This window comes from Crocodylus siamensis, chromosome 4, assembly GCF_052110815.1.
Source record: "Crocodylus siamensis isolate JL-2025a chromosome 4, ASM5211081v1, whole genome shotgun sequence".
NCBI lineage: Eukaryota > Metazoa > Chordata > Crocodylia > Crocodylidae > Crocodylus > Crocodylus siamensis.
In genome coordinates, this window is record NC_143398.1 from 203,820,221 (window position 1) to 203,842,138 (window position 21,918).

The 21,918-nt window shown below is 38.8% G+C and overlaps 1 pseudogene; it reads left to right on the forward strand.

Annotated features, from left to right (window-relative positions):
- The window catches only part of LOC149867458 (dynein axonemal heavy chain 11-like), a 291,701-nt pseudogene that overhangs the window by 260,087 nt on the left and 9,696 nt on the right, over positions 1 to 21,918 (forward strand).

The window sequence follows — 21,918 nt, forward strand, 5'->3', positions numbered from 1 at the left end:
GGTAGTGTTGACCTAATGATTTGCCTTCCCCCAATCTTCTGTGAGCTGCCCTTGAGATGTATCCAGGCCTAGTTACACATTAAACTTAGCATATGTAATTACACTTACCCTGATAGCATCTGAGCATTCAAGCAGTAAAGCACATGCTAAGTGCCATCCGAGTGCAGTAAAATTAAGCCTTTTCCAGGGAGGAGTATCTCCAGATCATATTACCTAACACGTGTTGCGCTAATGTTGGAATGCTCCACGGAGGTAATATGATCAGGACACTGCAGTGAAGTCGGGGGAGAAGGGGGTGGGAGGGAGCCCAACAAAGCTGCTCCTAGTCTCCTTATCACATTGGAACTTTGAACTGCAAGGCCGGGGGAGCCTAACAAACATCCCCCCACCACATTAAAGCCTTGATAGTTCAAGGCTCTGGTGCCATGTGGGGACTGGGAGTGACATCGGCAGACTACGGGAGCTGGTCTTAGCCCCCACAGAGCACAGGAGAGCCAGCTCTGGGGCAGTACAGGAGCTGGGACCAACTCCCATGCCATGCAGGTGTTGCTCCCAGTCCCCACACCACAGCAGAATGTATAATCCCAGGACTAAAATAAAAAATCAGCTTGATTTTAGTCCTGGGGACACAACAGAGCCAGCTCAAGACTCCAATATCTATATTTAGATTGTAGTTGGCATTAACATATGACTGCTCAGAAAATGTTCTAAGTCATGTTAATGCTGACTACAATCCAAATATAACACATGCTAAGTGTAATGTTCAACAAGGTCCTCCTCCCTTCCCAGTGGGGGAGGGAGAAATTGGGCTGGGATCAAACCCTGGGAGCCAGGCTTATTTTAAAATATATACTGAGCCCCTATGGCAATTATCTGTTAACCCAAAGTGAGAAGAGAGGGAAAGGCACTGTGTAACAATCTCTAATTAAGTATACAGCACTTTAAAAAATATATTTAACTTACACATACACACATACATACAAAAAGTCGTGTTTTCTCTGAGGATGTTTTTATTCACCATCCTTCTTCTTGGCTCAGAGTTGACAGTATAAGCAGGCCACAGGGTATCACCCTTCCCACAAGCTCCAAGTTCCCTTTGAACAATAAAATGGGTACAGAAGAAAGGAGTCCAGGATCTTCTAGAGTGCGAGCTGCCAGATCCTGGAGTGATCAGGTCACTTTAGGAAGGAGTTAGTTTGGCTTTTTGCACCTGTGTTGTAGAGAGGAAAGCTGAGCCCATATAGCAATGGGGAAGAAGGGCATAAGAAGCTGCTATTCAGAAGCCAAAATATGGTGGTGATTTAGCATGAGTGATGTTCAGGTGGTCTGAACACCATTCACACTAAACCAGTCCTTCAGGTGGTCCCCAACTTCTTCCAGGTCCTTTGTGGGTCACCTTTAATCTCACACATTGGGACTAAATCCCAATCTCACACATTGGGAGATACATTAGGGTTTTATTTAGCAAGGTGCAGAGTATGTTCTATTCTCTGTGAAAGGCAGTGCAAGTTTAGTATGGTCAAGCACCTTGTAAGACTGAGCTCTGCATTTGTTTGTTATGTTGCTAATTGAAGTGCAAAAGCAATGAGCACTCCTGGCTTGTATGGAAAACAACATTTATTATCTCAGAACGAACTGAAGCAGAACCAAATTTCATTGTCAGAAATGCCAACTGCTAGAACAGATCTAGCGTTAAATCATGGCTGTCTATTGGGAGTTCCTTTGGATCATTTGATCAAATTAAGCTCCTAAAATGTGCTTCAAAATGTCATCGTGGTGTAGGATAAAAGGGAATAGAATGGGACAAGGAATTAATGGAAATTTGGGAAAATGAAATGTTGTCTCACATGTTTTGACAATGTAGAGCTCAGTAGGCTTCCCAGACAGATCAGTGTCAGACTCTTGCCTATATACTATTGTACTTGAATAAAATAATCATAGTTGAAATCAAACATGGCTTTCTTGAGTTCTGCATTCAATGCCATAGCCGGCCCAATTTTAAGCATTTTTCTAGCTGTGCATGATGGACTTACCATAGCGCAAGCTAGTTTCACTGTAGGGGCATGCAGCTTCTGTATTTTCCATTCTCTTTTGTCCAGCCTCCTCCCTGCTCTGTTCCTCTGTTCCATTGGGAAAAAGCAAGTATCTGATGAAGTAGACATTCCCTAGTCATATAGGAGCTGCTTTATTTGGTAAAGGGGTCAGCAGAAAAAGATACTGGGAGGAGGGTGAGGCACTGAAGAGAGATGGGCAGAGTGATCATGGATATAGAGGGAGAGGGATGGGGAGGGGCCAAAAATAAGAGTAAGGAATGAGGCAGGCATCAGAAAACTAAGAAGGCTGAAGTCAGTAAGTAAAATTGATGCCACCTGTCCCAGTAGATCTTTGTCATGTCTGTTTATCTGGGTTACAAAATGCATTTTTCTCCTTTTTTTTCTTTTTACCACTGCTGCACAAAGACCTCCAACAAAACTTCATTCTAGCTTGCAGGTCCTCAACAGAATCATCATGTTTGTTTCCAACACAAAACAAAATCAAACCCTAAGTGATACTTGGTGCCACACTCCATTATAGCCAATGGGTGGCACTAGGTATAACCAAGGTTGTAAACAGCCATTGTCCTTGGAGTGGGATCAGCTGTGTCAGGATATGTCCCAGCACAGATGATTTGCTACACTGAGTAACACAAAGTTACCTATTGTCATGAGTTGGGGTGTGGCAGCATGATATGTGTGAGCCAGGACTCCTGGGCAGGTGCTGCCAGGGCTTCAGGGATCCAATCCTGCAGGGGAATTCCCATGATTCACAGGACTGGGTCCCTGGAGCCCTGGGAGTGCCTGTTCTGGACGGTTGGAGCATGCAGGCAGCTCCAAGCTGCCTGCACTCAACCACCATAAGGCAAGCAGATGTTCACTGAAAAAAGCAGGAGATATTTATATCATCTAGTGTCATGGCCACAGTTTTGGACATTTGTGGCGGGATATGGGGCGTGAATGTTCATTAGCCTTGGGCTTTGTGCCACCATGAAAATGTTTATAGTGGCACAAAGATGATGCCAGTTTCCAACCTGAGGAACATTCCCAATAGCAAGACTGGAATAAGGAAACCAGCTTGACTTTCAGATCTCCAGTTGAGTTCCCTGAGCTGGCACTTAGAAAAAAATCTTTTAAACTGAACCAATTTTAGCTGGACTCATTGACTGAGATATACTTGTAACATTTTTACAGAACTGGTTTTTGGAATAGTCTTGCTTTAATATTGACAAACAAGCCTAAAGACATGCAGATGTTTGCACCATTGCAAGGTGACCTTGCATCACAATACATACCTGCTAGGTAATGACATGTTCTAATGTAGCATCTTGATACTGCAGCACTAAACAATACCATTTTGTTACATGAATGCAGGCTAGGCTGTATAAGCTGAACACCAATGCTCTCATTTGAATTTCCTAAATTTTTCTAACCTCAGAGCCCCATATTTTCTTACTCTAGCCATATTCTTTACCTTTGAACATATGGTCTTCTACCAGAGAGAAGGATAATTCTAAGCAATTACAGCACTTGTCTGCCTCCATTTTATCTATAAATCTTCGGAGGTGCAAACAAAATACATTGGATGGGAGAGACTGCTAATGCTGATGGGTGCTTTAGATCACTTGATAATCTTTTTCCTCAGCTAGCTATTACTGAATAGAAATCAAATACATGCATGTTAGGGCTAGGAACAGATGGCACTTCTGTTCTGTGAGGAAGAAATGGGGGCAAAGGGACAGCAAAGTTGAAAAAACACTCCCTCCGTGGCTTACCAGGATTCATTGTGTTGCCCTCCTGTTACAGTTGGCTGTGACTCTTTATTGTCATAAAAAGATGTCAGAAGTTAGAGAGAGACAGACGATAACCTTAAATCCTTTAGTGCATTTTACCAGGTTGCTCAAAAAAAAAAAAAAAAAGCTGGCTGAGAGAGAGGTGGAAAATGTCAGTGAGGCATTACACAAAGAGCTCGACACATTTGTTGACCTCTTTCCCCCCTTTAAGATGGATTTAGCTGTAGTCATCATAATGCTGTGGGTGCTTTCTTAAAAATAATTTAGATGCTATTGTCTGTCTGCCACTTGGAAAATGTAGCCGTTTCAATAAGCCCCTGCTGAAACTGAAAAAAGAAGGTTTTTGAAATGCCTCAAAAATCCATCCAAATTTTAGTGCATATCTCAGCCGCTGAACCGCTCCTTATTTCTTCCTCTGAAACTCTTCACTTGATTTTTTTAGACACATTCTTTAATTTTTTTTTGGAGTGGGGGGGTGTTCTTTTTCTTCCTATCCCCCATTTTACAAATGGTATATGCAGTGGTAGATTTGAGGACTGAGAGGACCAGTTTTTTTTTTTAACTGACTAATTTGCACACAAGAAATAAAACCCTTGTAAGGTGATCCCCAGAGTATCTTCCCCATGAACACCTTTTGAAGCTACATGTAATCTGGTGTGTTTCAAAGGCAAAACATTTCCTATTCTAAAGTATATTCATGAGCCAGGGTTGGTGTACCAGTTTCTAGAGAATAATGAATTCCACCAGGGGCAGGGAATCCTCCCCTCCCCTCTCAGAATTCCCATTCCATTTCAAAAGGGGCAATTGCAGTCAACCTTATTTTTGTCCAGTTTTCTGGCTGGTTGCTTTGCAGTGACTACTAATAACTAGCTGGGCAAGTTTACTAAGTAAATATCAATGCTGGTATATGACATGCTTCCATGAGACAATAAATAGTAGTTTTGTGCTTTCTTTTAATTTCCATGCAACAGTTGCTTAAAGCTGACAATGAATTAATCTTAATGGTTCATATTCAACTTTAATAACCCTCCAAAAATGTAGTTAGGTATTTATGCTGCTTTGATCTGAAATGTTAACATGATGTTCCAATACTATCTGGTTTTGACTGACACAGACACATCTATAAGAACACACTTTTTGCTACATTTTCATTTTTCTACATCTGGCATCATGTGCAAAAGAAGCATAGATGAAGTAAAAAATCTAGCAGGAGCAGTTAAATATTTTGAATTTGAGAAAAGTTTTATGTTTAGAATTGGATTAAAAAATTAAGGGAAGGTTCAAGTTGATATCAGTTCAGTTTAAATAGGTTAGTATGCATTTTGTTCACTTTTCAACTGTGAGTTGAGGTCGCGTGTAGTAAAGAATATTTTTGTAAAAAAGTTGCATATATTTTGATGCCAAAAGTCTAAATCTTGTATTTATAAAAAACTTCTAGACCTGCGGATTTGGCCATGAATAGGCTCCTAAAGCCCCCCAAAACTTAAAGAGTTATAGGCAATATAAAGAGATTTGTTCAGTTAATTATGTAGTTGTTTTGTTTTGCAGCTTTTACTTATGAATAAAGAATTTGATCCTCGTGAATATACTATTTTAAAAGACAATTTTTTGCAAATACTTTGGAGTTTTCTGCTGTTCAGAATGCATAGTGCTACAAGACAAATGTGGAAGGTATGCGTATATTTGTTTGTTTCTCCATCTTTAGACAATGAGTTTTATGGATGAATTACATGGCTTGGGTGATGGAAAAAAGTGGTAGAGTCAGAATGCCCACAGAAAGAGAAATTTCCACAAGAATAGAAAGCAAAAAGTTCCTTCCAGAAGCTAATAATGATGTGAACCATGAAAGATTAGATAACTTATGCTGTCAGGTTGGATTATTTGGTTTAACACTTTGAAGAACAGATTTTACCTCTGAGTGATTCTTAAGCACATTCTGTTTGGATTGCCACTAAATATAAGTCATAATAAAAATTACATAACAGATGTATTTTTTCTATCAATCTGAAATGTTAGTTTCCCTGATAATTTATAATCTATCACTCCTACTTCATAGGAACTTTGTGGAAGAAACTTGGAACACAGTATGTAAAGAGGTATAGTACATAATTCATTAAATCCTTTCGAGACAGCAGTTCTGCTTCCTTACTATTTTTCTTTTTACCTCCAGGAACTGACCCACTGAAAGATGTAGAATCATTAGGTAAGTCCAGACCTGACATATTTGTTAAAATTACACCGAAAGAAAATGCTTATAAGCTAACACACTTGCTGCTGAAGAGCAGAACTCCTATTGAATTATTATATTAACATACCAGAAGAATCCCTCCTAATTAATACCATTACAATTGATGCCTCCAGAAAAATAAAGGAGGAATTTCAACTATTGTTGAATTCTGTCACATGTGAATGCATAAAAAAATAAATTTGGAATATATACTGTATTATGATACTTGTAGTTCTTGACACATTCACCTTACAAGGTATTTGTATAATGAACATAGTAAACTGAGTGAGTCAGGAACTACAAGTTTCATGAAAGAGTATGCATTCCAATTCTTTTTTATTGCATTAACATGTCAGAATGTAAGCTAAGTGGTGAAATGAGCTTCGCTTCTCACTTACAGGAATGCAAGTCAACAGTTTCACATTGTTATAACTAAGAAACAGTATGACCCAATTACTTTGATGGGGGTTGGATATGCTAAATTCAGTTTATCTATCCTTTTAACAAAACCCTCCACAGTTTCAATGGAATTACTTCTGGCTAACTCCTTGCACTGCATGCAAGATAGACTGTGCAGCCACCTCAGCCAGTATACATTGTTTATGTCAGAATTTGCTTTTCTATTTTCCTTAGATTAATCTACCTTACAGTATGAGCAAATGCATTTTAGTGCATGCTTACATGTATGATGAAGTTGTGGTTCTGCTGCCTATTTTATCTGCAAATGTTACTAATACATTATATCTAACACAAAAGCAATAGAATGCACTAATAAATAAGATGCAATAATATCTCATATTTTGGAGGGATTTGTTTAATTGGTGACTCCTATGATGCGTGCAATTACAGTGCCACATGTAGAACCCATACATGTTAGAACACTTATCTGTATTTGGCTTGAAGTCTTACAGTATATTGTTCTGTTTAGGGTACAAGCTTGAATTTACCATTGACTCAGGAAACTTCACAATGTATCTTTGGGTCAAGGACAGGAAGCCATAGCAGAAATAGCTATGGAGAAAGCATCAAAAGGAGGCCGTTGGGTTATACTTCAAGTAAGTCAAAGCTCTTCATTACATCACTGCTGCATTGCAGTGTTAAAAACTGAAGTATTTGAAAGTAATGTTTGTCTAGGTAAAGCAGTTTTAAGTCATGATTAAAAATGTCCTTTGTCTTGGGCAGAAGGGAAGTGCATAACTTCATAGTAAGATATTGTATCATTGAATATCACATAAAATATGAATTGCAACTACCCTGTGCGGTTGGGAGTTGACTATAGTATTTTCCCAAACACATGCTATCTGATTTACTAATTTATTATCCATTAAAAAAAATCCTTTAGTAAATAAGTGTGTAGCAAAAAGAATTGTTACTTTGTATAATCAGATGAATAGATACAAACAGGGAAGATTGCTGTCATTATGCAGTATATTGTACTAAACAGATGCACATGATTTTTTTCAAATATTGTGCAGTATTAAACTGCTTACTTATATCTGGGTTTTGCCTGTATCAATAAAACGTTTCATATTTCAAATCAATAGCTCACTGGGAAGCCTATTTTTCCTTCCCTTCAGAATATTTATCTTGTAGCAAAGTGGCTTGATACATTAGAAAAATTACTGGAGAAACACAGTGAAGGAAGTCACCCAGACTATCGGGCTTTTATGAGTGCTGAACCTGCCCCTACTCCTAAAGAACATCTCATTCCACAAGGGATTTTGGAAAACTCTGTTAAAATAACCAATGAGCCACCAACTGGAATGCTGGCTAATCTTCATGCTGCACTGGATAATTTTGACCAGGCAAGTAAAACATTGCAGTAGTAATAAAATACAAAATTAGGATTGTTATACTTATTGCTTTAAAGCCATTTTTAATGGCCAAGTCACTAGTGGCTGCAGCAGGATATGAGAAAGTAAAACAGAATATGTTTTTATTTTCCAAAGATTCACAAAATATCCAACTGTGATGTAACTGTATCTCAAGCACAAAAAGAACATCAAACACGAATTAAGTTCTTCTAATTCTAAAGCATCAGATATAGCTTCGGGTTAAATGAATGCCTGTGTTCACTAAGGATTTGCACTCGTTGAAGGTAATTGGTGTAGTAGAGAATTCAGATTTATTTTGGTTTGGTTTAATTTAGTTTAGTTTGCTTTTCCTTGCAATGTGAGAACATGGATTTTTTTTCCTCAGGACACTGGAATATTTTATGCGTTGACTACATTGTGTACTCAGATCGGACTCTCAGCTACTATACATCAATGAACATTTTTTAAATCAAAGGAACTATGTCAGTTAATATCTGCCATGTATCTTGTTCAAAATGTTTTAGTCATATATAATATGAAACATCCCTTTGGCTGCTAAGTTATCATATTTTTCTCTCTACTTTTTACCTTGTTATTATCAATATGTTTCAGTGAAAATATTTTTTCTTAAAGGTATTTATTAGATGCCTATAAATATAGATAGTAATAACTGTCGGATATGTTACACAGTAGTCATAGAAATTGATTAGCTCTTTAATATGAGTAATCACATTAAAGAAAGACCATCAACTATGATTTTTTTTAAAATTGAACAGTAGCAAAAAATCTATTTTTGGTGGTTAGTGTTTTAGGTTGTATGTTCTGACATTTTCTCTTATTTTTACTAAAAATTGCAAAGGTTTTTCTTATTGTCTACTGATGTTCATAAAAGTCTTTTTAAGCAACAAAAATGGCTAGCTGACTATACAGATGAAAAAAGATTCAGTAACTGCTAACAAATTCCCAAGTAAACATGCTGGCAAATATTATGAAAATATTTTCGTCACTAACTTCTGCCAGTCCTTTCCAGTGTTACTGATAACTCTAGGAGGTGCAGTCTTCTTACAGAAGTGCGATTTTCAAATTGACGGTGTCTCTTTAACAATTCCAGTCTCTCTGATCTTTCAGAATATTCTTCATCAGAGCACCCGAGAACAAGAATTCAAGACTATTCTGTTTTCATGTTGCTACTTTCATGCCTGTGTGGCTGAGCAGCACAAATTTGGACCTCAGGGCTGGAACAGAAAGTACCCATTTTGCAATGGGGACCTCACAATTTCTGCCAGTGTTCTCTACAACTACCTAGAAGCAAATTCTCAGGCATTTTTGCGTTTCCTTAAACCCATTTAAGGAGGCATGTGCCTACTTTGATAATCCTTTGATAAATGTGCTGTACCTAATCCCGTTGTTTCCTATGTGTGCAACACTGAGCCTGTATTTGTAATACAAATTTTAAAGATGATTAACACATTCTGTGAAGGGTGACTTTGTGTGACCTCTCTAGTGTGACATATAGAATGTTGGAAATTTTCTGCCCCATCAACTGTTCTGAACCTGACTGGCAGACAGATTTGAATCCTTCTTCACTGAGGATAACAAGCCCTGTATACTAACTAGCCTCTGCTATTTGGATACATAATTATTTCGTTTCTTTTAGAGTTAAATCTTGCATTAAAAAAAAATACCTTTCTTGTTTTAGGTACCCTGGGAAGATCTCTGTTACTTGTTTGGTGAAATTATGTATAGTGGTCATATTACAGACAACTGGGATAGAAGAGTTTGTCACACATAGGTGGAAGAGTATATGCAACGGTTCACTCAGGTAATAAAAGCTTCAGCAAGTATGGAAGTGTTTCCAGAGTTAGAGCTCCCCCTACTGGAAGAAGACATATTTTATATGTAATTGTAGTAAATTACATTTTAGGGTAGAATTTTTCTTAATTTTGTATAAATGATGAAAAATGCATTATATAATTATGATGTGCTATTTCACCTTCTAGTTTGCCATTTCATCTTTTTCTATACCACCAGTAAAATTGCATCTTGTTATAACACTATTTACCTGACATAATTTCATTTTGTAATAGAAGACTTTTCTCCCTTATGAAAGATCAATTAATGCAATATTCTTCAGTAAGGAGCCAAAAGACTATACTTAATAATTGCAACAGTGCTGTGTTTTGGGCTGTTGAGTAATATTTTCATAAGGATATTGCTTAGTTGCTTGCAGTTTAGTAATTACTTATGGGCAAATCTCAATGAGCTAGTTTTGGATTAGCACTACAGACAAATATGGATGTTCAGCCCTAAAAGCATTTCAATTAATAAAACTGGATTTGAGCAGACTTTCTTATGGGCTATTTATTGTTTCCTGCTCCGAACAGGAAAGAAACATTCTCAGGATAGTTTGAACTTCCTTCCTATCCGTGTTGGCTGGAAAAACAGGAATTTAGGGAACACATGAAACTATAGGATAATTTGTTAAATAAATAATATTCCTAATCTGCCTTCTGTTCCTGAGCATTTGACATAGAAAATGTAGGAATCACAACTCCTTTGTCCTGTCTCTGATAGTAGACCACATCAGATGTTTCAGAGGAAGGTTCAAGAAAGCACTTAATAGGATCCACCACTGTGGTGTAACCTGTTCTCTCATTATGCTTTTACCCTAAACTCCTAGTTAGATATCAGTTTAAACTTTAAAGGTTTTTTTGAGTGAAGTCAGTGAGACCAGATAAATCACTGCAGTTCTCTTTATCTAGGTTTCATGCAACTGTGTGTGATACCACAAAAACAGAAATCAGCCACAGAAGAAAAGGAGACTTTCAGAGTGGAAATTCAGAGAGGATATAAGAACCATCCACTGAAAAAATCAGTGCCATATCTTCATAGAAAGTGGTTAAGTAACATTATTTTTTCTCTATTTAAACAGCCTCAAGTCCTCCTCCTTTACTCTCATAAGAATTGCAGCTTAAACTTAAGGTTATTTTAATTTTAATCTTAAAGTTATTTTAATTTTTCTTGTAAATCAAGTCTTCCAGATCTCTGAACATTTTTGCTGGTAATCTCTGATCGCCCTTTCTGAGGGCCAAGTCTTCTGTTAATGTAGTATGAAGTGTGGTCCCATGAAATGAAGACCATTGCAGTATTTATTAAACTCCTTCACACTGTAAAAAGTAGTAGTCAAAGTCAGTCGGTGGCAGAAAAAAAGCCCTCTTGCTTTGGGCTGTACAAGGACGTTCAGGAATTATTATTGTTTGTTGTTCAGATGGCAGGAGAAATAAGTAGGAGAACTGTCTGAATTATGGTATACAGAACCAGACTAATGAGAACATCTAGTTTTTCCACTAGCTCCCTTTTTTTTTTTCTGCCACTGCTTCCAGATTGGTGGATACCAACCTCCACTACAATTTTCCCCTCTCTTGTAAGCACTATACCAGCATCCTTGTATATCTCATACTCTCCTTCTCAGAATCCTCCTCAACAAGCTATCTACAGGAAGTACATACCGAATGTTGCCAAATCAGAATAGCTGTATTATTCCAGCATCTTGTGCATATGAATGACTATACAACATGGGAGGCAAGTGGGAGAGAATCAGTTTCCTTATATACAGGGTTGTGGACTGAGGCAGCAGCCTGCTGGTTCCAGTTTCTTTTTTTTTTTCTGTCCCATGCTACTCAACCCAGCAATAAGAACACATGCATGTCAGACCTACAGAGCCTCCAGTGGCCATTCCTTTCCTATCCACAGCAGCGTGTAACCTCCTACTGAGTGTGGGAGCATGGGAAACAGGAATAAAAGAAGAAGAGCAGAAAAAGATTTTTAAAAAGTCATGCAGTAAATAATAAAAATGAAATGAGGAAATTAAGGGAAATATGTGCTATTTATGGGAATACACACAGGTACAGGTCCCTTCTTATAAGGTTCATATCTTTGGTTTAGATGCAAATGTATCTTTGTTCCATGCAAAGTTGCTGTGGTTTTAGTATCCTTGGAGAACTATGCTAAGCTTAGAGAAAATAATATTTATCTTACAAAAATGGGCTCCCACATGATAGTAAGGGTTTTTGTACCATTGCTATCATCATCATCATCACCATGTCTCTTGGCAGGTTGAAAGGTATCTTAAAACTAAAAGAATTCAGTAATAATTTAACATCCCACAGTAGTATTTCAAATGCATCAAAGAACATCTTGAATTTAAGCCAGTACAAATGTAAATAAAAGAAGGTACTCCTATGTGTCTATTGTTTTTAAACTTGTGATGATCCTAAAATATTTGCCTAGCAGTTTTGCGATATAAAAGAATTACAGCTGATGGGTATGTAATATTGAATGAAACTATTTGTCATTCTGTTCCGTAATGGACATAACTTGGCTCTCAGAAACCATTTGAAATAGAAATTATAATGATGATGCCATAGCTCCATTTTATTTTATGGTGGGGTATTGATTGTCAAATAGACAATACATGTAGTTTTGTAATGGTCTAAAAGAAAAAATTCTGCATTTTATTTTACAGCCTTAAGCTATTATTCACTTTCATTTCAATAAAGGATGGCATTTTTCAGAGATGCTACTATAAATTGCTTCATTTAATAAATAGCTGTATGAAATACTAATGTTACACCAGAGAGCAGCACTTTGTAATTTGAAGGCAATAACATTTTTCTTTGAAAACATGTCTGTCCTTGTATTTTTTAAATTAAAATGATCTGTCTGTTGTTTGCTAATTGAAGAATAACCTGATGTCAGTGACTTTGTGTGGTTTTTGTCTTTCTAACATCTGTACCTGTGTGTCATATAAAGCAACTAATTAAAATAGGGGACAAGTGAGATTCATTTTTGTGGACATAAAAATGCTATAAAAGTCTTGTTCCCAACAATAACTGTATAGCAGAAGAATAAGATTGATAGCCAAGCAAGTTTCTTATTCTGTGTACCAAGAATTATCATGGGTAGCTTGGGCTTGGGGGGAGGTTTGACAGTTTGATATGACACCAGTTCCTGTTCCTGGGTTTGTAGTCCATGAAAATCTGGATTATCTAGGTTATCATAAGCACATTGATGAAGTGCTACCTCTCAAAAGTGAAGTCCATTATGGCCCGCATTCCAGTGCTGAGACTGAATTTTTGACAACAGCTTCAGACAACCTGTTCTGTATGCTGCTGGAACTGCAGTCCAGAGATGTCACCACTGGGGGAGGGATGTCTCAGTCGGCAGAAGAAAAGGTTAGTAAAACCCTAAGGCAGGCTAGAAAGTCTTCACAAAATGGTGTAACCTGTTTGCTTTTTCTGCGTGGGAATAGATATTTCTAGTACAAGCTATTAAGGCTTCTTAATTTTTTTTAAGTACTTTGGTTTGAAATCTATATGGCAGGACAATTACATTTCAGACATAAATACAATCTGAACAAACTGCAAGCTGATAATCACACAGAAAAAAACCTGAATCTTTCTATACAGTGATAGGACTTAGACATTTAGATTCCTTTTCCAAACTGCAGAATACTGGTATGGGTGAACTGTAACCCAGAACTTGCCTTCCTTCAGGAAAACCCTGTGAAGTGCTCTTGCATAATTTCTTCCAAATTTTTGTAGGGAAGGGCAAAGCAGAACTTGTTTCCACTCCCTTCCCATTCCCCACCCTCTTCCCCTGAACAAAATAACAGTGATGGCTCTCCAAGACAGAACTGAGAGGGTCCAGAGGAGGCTAAATACAACTGCCTGAGTCGCCTGATTCCATCAAACAGTTCCAACCTTTTCAGCAGTAATTCCCCCTGATATTTTATGGAGGTCCTTTTCTAATGACCACCTGTGTTCAGTGTAAGGGAGGAAGAACTCCTGGGCAGATTCCTAGTGGGGTGGTTTTTCTGCCTTCTCTACCAGTTCCTAGATAATGCTAAGAGGTCTCTGAGGTCAGCAACAGAGGAAGACAGTGTATAGAGGGAGCTATAACTCCTCACCCCACACCCACCCTCACCCCAACAAACACAACCATGTGAACAGCATTAGAGTACATAGCAGAAGCACTCGGAGTGCAGAGGTGACCAGATGTCCTAACTCTTCTAGCTGCACACTTAAAACATTGACACAGCCAGGAACAGCAGGACGCAAAATTTCCGAGGTGTATGTGACCCAGAGTCAATGATCTGCACACAGAGCCTCGGCTCAAATAACGGTCTGTTGTTAAGTAACTTTCTTCAGGGGTCTCATTCAAATAGTCAGGGAGTTGTAGGAGGCTTGTAAGCTGTGGTTTCACCACCCCGAGCTAGTACTACAACATGAAGTGATTTTTTTTCTTTTAAAGCAATGTACAATTCTCTTGGCCACTGTTTCCTCTTTATAGATCGTGTATCAATCATTAGTTTCAATCCTAGTAACTACATGGTTCTCCAACCTTTGCAAGACATGGTAGAAATATATTTTTTGCCTATTTTGTTTTTTTTACAGAAACTCTGTAAAATGAGGTTTTAATTTGGTTAAGCAAAGTTAAAGTCACTTGTCAGATGTCACTTGCCTTGATGTTGCATTCCAATCTTTCCAATAAATTTAAAAACAGGTTTCCCTCGCCAACCACAGGGGTTAGGTTCCTGAAAGTTCCTGTGGTTGGCAAAACTGACAGAGCTGGGGGAGCATGGCACCAGCAAGGCTGGGGGGGGCAGGAGTGAGAAGTATGAGCAAAGCCAGGGAGGTAGTGGGGGGTATTTTCAGACTGTACCCCCCCTCCCCTTCTCTGAAGTGTGGATACTCAAAACTGTGGTTGGCAAGGGGAACCTGTATGCACATTTAGATACCTTATTTTCTATCTAGCATGATGGAGAATTTGCTTAGATAGTTACACAAAGGTGGCTACAGTCCCAGTGCTATTAAGACTTGTGCATGTATTTATGTATTGTGAGTGCTCTCACTAAAGTCGGTGGGCTTACTCAGTGTATAAGCTTATGCATGCACAAATATATGTTTGTACCTTTGCCTTTAGCCCCCTAAATTCTTCACTCATCAAATTGGGTATACAAGCAGCTTTCAAAATTAAAAACATGTGGGCTTTTGTAGGTGAAGGCAATACTAAATGACAAGTGGGAGAAACTTCCAGAAGAATACAGTATATCTGATATTACCTCAAAAACAACAGAGCACTCTTCAGATACACGGGCTTGTTTTCCAGACTATGAGAGAATGAATATGTTAATGCAGGGGATGTGGTGTTGTCTTAAAGAACTGGATTTAGGTCTGAAGGTAGGTATACTTTGCTTACCTATCATGTGGAAGGACTGAGTCTAAATAAAGTATGAACTAGATATAAAGGTAGGCACTATTTATGGATTAATCTTTTGGCATCTTTTTTGTCACTTTGTATTTACCAGGAAAACATCCTGGCATAAGCTGCCAATTCTAGACACCAAAGCCATTTGTTTTTACAAATAAAATAGGGTGTTTTGTTTAAAACTGAAAATAGAGTGCATGATGAGGACGGACTGCCTGTGTAGGAAACAGAAATCCTCTATCCGCAAGTTAGGAAGCAATGGTACCTTTTCCTTGTCTCACCCCACATCTAAAGGTGGTTGAGTCCCTCCACCAGGTTTTTAGCCTCTCTTTTTCAACTGCCAAAAGGGTGGTTGCTAACTGTGGTGCTTGACTTGGCAGCCAATGCACAAGACAGAAAGGCAGCTGCCCAGCACAAGATTTTGGGACCTCTCTGAGGGGAAGAAATGGACCCACTCCAGTCTATATCATGATGAATGTGAGGAAAATTTCTTTTCATTTAGAATATGTGAAGCAGGTGACCAGCTTAGAGGAATGCGCCTGGACCTTTGACTATGACTGGTCATAGCCCATTAGGTAAGACTCAGGTTCAGTGCCACAAACAGGCTGAAAATGAGGCTGATACATGCTGCCCTACACAGGTTTGTATTTAATATTTAATAAATGTTCCAGATGTAAAGGAATGGGGCAATAACTCACAGCTTATCTGTATGGGGTTCCGGTTAGATCCCTTGTCTTTATGTGTATTTATGTTGCTCTCTAAATGTGTTGAACAACAATATGCAGAAATCATGAACATTTAGGGCCAAATTTTCAGAAAATAAGGCCTGAGATTTGAATACAGTAATTTTGATGCAGTGATGGGCCTGCTGCACTTGAACTTAATGCACATTCAGATTAGATGATTGTGCATCCAAGTGGCTTTCTAGGTGCCTAAGTACCAATTTACATGAATGATCAAATGATTTGCATGTGGTTGTAGGACTAGCTTTTGAAAAAAATGTTCCTTGCTGCTGAGTTTTTAAAGGAGAAGGGGCCTTCAGTTTAGCTAGCCAGATTTACCCATACATATCTCTAGTTTCAATGTACAGTTACAGAATATCAGCAGTCAAATATCTGTGAGACTATGGTACAAGCAAATTTGCCCTGAAAAGTCTAATTAGATTTAATATTGTAATTAGAGTTAAGAAATGCAAATAAACAAAAGCATTCACTCCTGTATTTTCTGACCACTTCACCTTATTTTTAATAAACGGCTCACCCCAATTGCAAGAGCCAAGATATTCTTTACACTTGACGAGTTAGCAACCTTATGTGTTTTTACTAGGGAAAAAAAAGCCCTCTATCATTTATCATGTCATCTTATCACAGTCTCTTTGTGAGACGCAAATAGCACACTAATGTTTTCTTTTGTTAGGGTGAGTTGGCAATCTCCTCAGAGATGGAACAACTACAGACAGCTCTTTTTTTTGATAATCTTCCTGACACTTGGATGAGACGGGCTTATCCATCAACATACAGTGTAGCTCAGTGGTAAGTCACATGCCAGCAGTCAATCAGTACGGATGATGCTTCATGTCCATCACAAAAACAGAATACATACTACAGGATTTTTTTCCTGGATAATATCTTCCCTCCCTGCATGTTCAAAATAGCTTTGCATAACCTGATATTAATAGTATTATGAAAAGCAAAAACACATTCCCATTTATCTTGCTAATGGTTGAAGACTTTATAAATCTAACACACTCTCTTCTTTTCTTTTCTTCTTTTTCTTCCAAGTTAATCTGTGAATGTTTTTTTTTAAAGCTGTAATGCAGTATCTGCCATTTAAAAGCCTAATCTCGTACTCATGGGCTACATCTACACAAGATACTACTGCGCAGATGTCAGCAGTAAGCAGGTTGGTGGCAAGTGGTGACCACCTACAGGCACTGCCAGCAGCATTGGTGGCACCTTTTCACAGGGGGTGCACCGCCATGCTCAGGGAGCACCTGTTATGCGTCGCCAATGATAGTACCAGAAGCTTTCTGTAGAAGAGAATGAAGTGCTGCTGGTCCACACCATTACCAGCCAAAACAGCCACTAGCTGGCAACCTAAATATTCTGGACACAGCTGGACTACCTTGATGCCTTCCTTGCAGAGCCACCAAAAGGACTGCAGATTAGCAGAGGCGTGTACAGAAGTTGCTTTTTCGGAATTAAAGTACTTTTGCCATTGCTTGACAGAAGTGCACAGCTTTACAGCACTTGGAAAATGGGTACAGTGCTTTAAATTAATGCTTGTTAAATGAGGTATTAAATTTGAAGAGCTGTATTTTACATAACTTTAGCAACCTACAGTCCTTTAAGTAACTTCTGTATGCTGGTTAAATTTCTGACCAGTGCAGGAGCCTGAGGAGGCTGAAGAGTACCTCCTGCCTCAGCCTGGAGAGTGCAGGCAGGCTCAGAGGGCCCCCTCCCTACTAAACACTGCACTTCTGTCATGTTTAGGAGTGTTGTAACCCTATAGTGCTACAAAAAGTAAATTACAGCACTGTAAAATATGCATGCAGCACTTCTGTACACCCCCCAGTAGCATAACTAGAGCAGGGCACCAGCCTTGGGTGTCGACTATTGAAGGGACATCAGTCTTCCCTTCCCTCTCACCCTCCCATCCTGAGAATCTTTGCTGTGCTGCTCCTGTCGAGCCCTAGGAGCTAGGCAGAGCAATGATGCACCCAGCAGTGTATCTAAGGGGCAAGGGATGAACAGGTTCTCCCCTGATCCCAAGGAGTCTGCCACAGCAGGTACAACCCTACAGCCAGTAACTTATTTGGAGCATGAGAGTGAATGAATGGGCATCAGAGAGCCCAGCCCATTGTCTAAGCCAATGCTGCTATGGCAGCAGAAGCAGTGGCAGCAGCAGCAACAGCAATTTTCATTCTGCAAAGAGCAGTGGCAGGTAAGATTTTGCTTCCCCTCCCTCCCCCTTCCCCTCACTGCTCTCCAGTGGTTGCCATATCCTGTGGCCCCACTCTTCATCCTAGGAGCTCATTATGTCTGTGCCAGACCCCTCAAGACCTGCCAAAGTGATGAGAAAGAGGTGCCAAAAACTATAGTAAATCCAATCCAAACAAATTCTTTGGAAACCCATTCAGACTTCTAGGAAATCAAGACAGAGAGCAGAGAAGTAAGAAGTGACTGACACACCAGAGGCAGAATTTGAACAGATCTATCAGAGCTGTGCAGATTTAAAAGTGGTTTGGTGTCTCATGATGGAAAACTGAAGTACCATAGAGATACTGTGGACTCCTGACAGCTGAAAGCATTACCTAAGGAAAATGCTGTAGTGCTAAATTACAAGCTGTTCTCATGAATGCCACTACAGCTACTTTCTTTAAAAAAAAAAAAAAACAGGGGGAAGTCAAGCTGGTGTCAATACTGATGTCTGGAGAAAATGGTGAAGGTACCTGTTGACTGTTCAAAACATGTTTGACAGAAGTATTAAGATCCATGGAGAGAAGATTTATCCTTTGCATAAGGGGAAAAATACCTTGAATCACTAGAAGAGGAAAGGCAGTGAAAAGCTAGGCAGCCTGGCAGCTTCATCTTTGAGAGCACAGTGTGGGAGGGAGGCGGGGAAGGAATGTCATTAAGGCATGTGCAGGGTTGTAGGTATTGGATGGCAAACTGTGCTGATCCATTGATCATAAATCTCAGGTCAGGGAGACCAGCAGCCCACTGTAAGGACCCGTAAATAAAACCTGGTTTATGGTTATGTAGGAAAATCCTTTTAGTAATCATTTTTACTAGGGGAGCTTCCCGCAGGGAAGGATGGCCTCTCTCTGTCCCTCCCTGTCACACACACTGCAAGGGAAGAGGGGTCCCCACTCATCCTGATAATCTTATCCTCCCTATTTTTTAAATCTCTCTGTCTCTCTCCAATTCTTGCCTGACATGCCACCAGCTGAGACTTCAGATAAAAACCTTTGATTTTTAACCAGATGCTCTTTCAAAGTGGGGTGAGGTGGGGTGAGGAGGCAAAGGAAAATCTGAATAAATTCATAGTTTCAGCTTTGTGGGGTCAGCAAATGTGTTACAGAAGTCATGAATATGGAGATTAAATTAAGGAGATCAGTGTCAAACCACCTAATTCCATATCATCAGTATGCTCTTGGGATCTTTTATAACTATCTGAAAGTAACACAAATTCTATCAAATGCTTTCTTTTATTGGCTGCCCTTGTTAGCCTATTGCTAGTGTTTTCACTGCCATGAAGAGATCTGGATTCATTGTCTTGTCCATGAAGCAGCAGTCTCTAGCTCTGTGGGTGATAAATGTTCCTTGCTTTACTTAATAGTGATCTATTAGGAAGCAACACGGAATGTCTCCCAGAAGAGAAGACCACTATTGGAAAAGTGGAGCTTCTGTGTTAAGGGACAATTAAGAGAAGAAATGTGTTGATACACGGAGTCTCAAGTCACATAGATTCAGCAAACCCCAAGAGCATGAATAAAACCCTAATCTCATATGCCTCCTGGCTTTCTAGAAATCCAGCAAAACTCCATGAAGGCTGCTGTATAATCCATCAGTCTGCATCTTTGGAGATCTAGCTATACTGTGCATGATAAACAGATGGAGGAAACTATCCCAGGAGCACTCAGGCTATTTACATTGTCTCCCACACTGACTGAGGAGAAAAGCATGCTTGAGAAGAAAAGGCCCTTTTCATTAGTGAATAACAAAATCATCTGATTTGAAAGGTGTGGTAGGTATTACTCACCTAAAAGCAAGTTAAAAGGGAGGAATGGCAATCCCTAGTAAAAAGCAAGGAGCACAGCAAAAAAGATTCTGGGTGGCCTAAAGGCAAAGATTATAATTATTCCTAGAATAGTCCGGGATGAAATGCTCTATGTGCTTGTGCTCATGAAGGTACTGTCAGAAAGTGTGACATTGCAACAACCTCTTACATGGACCACCAGAGGTACAGGTTTCTTCCTGTGAAGCCAGCCAAGAAAGGACTGAGATGCTAGTCTAATTTTAATAAACAAGTGATACCTGGGAAAAAAACTAATTAAAAAAAAAACAGGATCTGTGCTTCTAGACCTACACTACATATCACTACATATAGTGGTGTAACTGATTTAAGGTGCAGTGAAATGAATGAAACTTGCATGCAAGCTATTATCTCTTAAATAAGTAAAAGTTGTATGTAGCAGAAGAGCCCCTTTATTTTTTCACCATCTCAAAGTGAAGCTGCTGCCCTGGATCTCTGCTAGAGATAAAAACCATCAAAAAAGAATCACCACAGTTTCACCAGGCCTCAAAAACATACAGTATTTTCTGCTATTGCTGCTGTCTGCTCATCAGTAGTTAATTAACAAATACAATTGCAGAGCTATGCTGAAATCAAAAAGATACTTTGATATGATAACATAATGTGAGGAAGTTGCTTGTTAAACAGAGAAGGATTTGTTGTTCAGCTGCATTCACAAGAATAGAAAAAAACATAAATGTGTGCCAGGGCAAAAGTACCACTATCTTGGCAAGAAACAGAAACATTTGCAAGCTTCTGAGTCTGCATTAAAACAATAAGGAAGAAAATGAACAAGAAAAACTGCTTGATGGGCTGTCAGAGAAAAAAATGCTGATTTAGTGTTACCTCATACTGGAGTAAGATGGTTTAAGAGTGAAAAAATAATGATATAGATGTCTGACCCAAGGGTTATAAATAAGGAGATACCAACAAAAGAACTAGGAATTGGCTAAACTTGAATAGAATTCCTCCAACTCAAAGACCATTAGAAAAGAAGAAAAATATAATCAATAATCAACCAATTACACCATCCATTTCCCATCTCTACAACACATACAGTGATGAAGATGGAGAACAAATCTAAGCTTTTCCAACCTTTATTTCTATGTGCATGTGTGTTTAAAGAGAGAGGGCACATGAACATGGTTAAAAAAACAAAACAAAGAGGAACCAGCCAAATCTATTGTAGAGTTTCTTCAAGTCCTTAAAATACTGCAACAAGAGACAAGATTGTGATCAGTTAATCCTCTTTGGTTATCTTCTATAAATACTTTTAAAATGTTGACTCTGGACAATGCTTCTATTGGCTCTAAAGGAGGGCTGACACCAAGGGTGAACCCTTGGGGCCAAAAGCATCTACCCTCGCTTTGTATGCTTTTCAAATGGCTATTGTTAAAAATGGGAAAAAAACCCTAATTTCAGCCAGGAAGTCCACCTCTGTCAATGTGGTGGTGTGCATTTTTCTTACGATTAATATTTAACAGTTATATTGAGGTGGCAATAGTCCTCAGCAAAGGTAACACCCTGTTGGACAAGTATACAGGCATGAAGAAGTATACAGAAAATGACAGCTTTCCCCCAGCCCAAGGAGCTCACATTCTAAAAGCCAAGCCATTACAGGCAGATGAAAGAAACCAATCCTAAATCAGTCAGGTCAGCAACCACAGCTCACTGCCTGCCTAGCCAAATTGTACTCTGTAGTATTCATTGGAGAGGCCAAGAATTTTTTACTAGGTGTTTTTTTTCTTTTTCTTCTCTCCTGAAGAGTGTTATAGAATCAGAAAATCAGACAATCTCAGATGGCATCGCTGGTGGAATTTTGAGTTCCACAGTCCGGTTTTAAAACTTTCAAGTAATAGGTTTTACACCACTTCCTTTGGAAAATTAGAAAATTATTATAATTACTAATAGAAAATAGACCTATGTGTTAGTAAATGTTTCCTAATTCTCTTTACAAATTGCCCCTTCTTAATTTCATTTTAATC